A 2,137-nucleotide genomic window follows, 5' to 3' on the forward strand; every position below is an offset into this window, starting at 1 on the left:
TAGGTATTTATTTAATCAATACAATATCTACTTTTTTTGCTAGTCCTTCCATTTCCACTATTGTTACTATTCTGAGTATGCAAATAGTTAGTACAAAGATAGTTGAGAGCAAGCCTCAACTAAGTACTACGATTTCTAGCAAAGGAAAAGATAAGGAAGAAGACATTGATCTTGATGAGAAAATAGTTATTCCAAAATGGGATATCTACGCTTCGAACCCTAATCAAATGTATACAATAGGTGAGATTTAGAAAGAAAAAACTGAGCAACAGAGGGCTTAGAGAAGAAAGAAATAGAGAAAATTAAGTGTTTGAAGATGCAAAGAACATTCTTGCATATGCACTCAGCATTGAGGTTGATACTTCTCAACCTATTTTGGCTCAATTAGAAGAAGTGGCTTAGAAATTCAATAAAAAATTTAATGGGTAGGAACAATTATTGCAAAGAGTAGTGAAGAAATTTGAAAACAAAGTAATGGAGCTAGTAGCACAAAAGATTGCAATATATCTAGTAGAATTGTCTGCTATTCTAGGCTGACTGGAAACCTTTTCCAACAATGTCACTTCTCTACTCAATAAATTATGCAACACATCTATCTTTACTCAAGAAATCAAAGATAAACTCTCTAATATTGATAAAGATCTAAAGGAAAGTGCACACTAGTTGTCACTTGATCCAAGCTATAGCTCTGCTTATTACACAAAGATAATGTTTCTAACTAATATGCAAGGAAAATTACTAAGAGAAGAAGCTAGGATAAGGGCTACACTTGTAAAGATACAAAGCATGATTCTTCCAAATATGGATGCATTGCAAGAATATATCAAGCATGTGCCAAAACTCTCATCCATGATAACAACTTCTCCATAGCTAATCACATGATGGAATTATCAACAGAAGTTTAGATTGCATTACATGCAAGCAAGGTGTTGCAAGAAAATTGGGACAAAATAATATCACTAATTTTTAAGGCAAATTCTAACTTTTTTTCACATTTTGGCACTACCATGTAGCTAACACCTTTGGCACTTATGTCAAAAAGGGGGAGAAGATGTAATATGTAAAAGGGGAGAATATGAGATGATATAATAAAAGGGTAGAAGATGAGAAGAAAAGTATATTGTGTAAAGTATATTGAATATATATGCATGGGGTAGCATCATAATATTATACATATACATGTCTAGATATTTAGATAAACATCTCTTACAAAACCAATTTAAAAGAATTTCAAAAATAGAATATGTTACCGAGTTGAAGACACAGGATGGAGCCTAAAGATTGTTTTGAACTTTTTTGAGATATTCAATTTTAATTGATAAGTGTTTTTGTCACTAATGCCAAAGGGGGAGATTGTTGACATGCAGTCAAGTTTTTTTATTAGTCACACACACACACAAACTTATTCAGATGATTAATAGCTACCAAGTTTATAGTATAGTTAACAGTGTTAACCAAATAATTCAAGCTCTACCAAGTTCTAGGAATAATATTGAGTTTACACTGAGCACTATCTAATTGGTTGGTGATTATTAGTGTAAACTAAGCTTCATAATGTTTACCAAGTTTCTTAGTGGAAACCAATTTCTTTAGAGTATACTGAGTTCATAGGTTCAGTAATGAGAATCTAGTGTTGATTGAGCTATATAGTGTCAACCAAGTGATTCAGTTTCTATCGAGCTCGTAGTGATAGTATTTATTGAGCTATGCAGTGTCAACCAAGTTATTCAATTTATATGTTGAGTTTCATAGTGTTCACTGACTCACTAGTGCAGAATGAGTCAAAACTACTTGGAAGTGATTAGTATGAACTAAGATTCTACATTCTACTAAGCGCATGATGATGTTGAGCATTGACAATGGTTTTTGAGTATTAGTACCTCACCGAGTTTGTCTTCGAAACTTGAGTACTAGCTGTCGGGTTGACTTTGTGTATTTTGGTGAAACTTGTATTGTAGCCGACTTTGATGAATTGTAAATTGGATTGGTATATATGTAATGTATTGTATCACATCCAAAATATGAATATAGAATATTAAGAAGATGCACAAGAGAAAAAGTGTGATATAAAAAGGGCTATAGTAGTATGAGTAGAAAATATTTTTCTATCATAGCAAGGTGATCATTACACTCAAAG

The sequence above is a fragment of the Cupressus sempervirens genome, chromosome 1 (genome assembly GCF_028749045.1).
Source record: "Cupressus sempervirens isolate cs-2001-9-10 chromosome 1, ASM2874904v1, whole genome shotgun sequence".
Taxonomy (NCBI): Eukaryota; Viridiplantae; Streptophyta; class Pinopsida; order Cupressales; family Cupressaceae; genus Cupressus; species Cupressus sempervirens.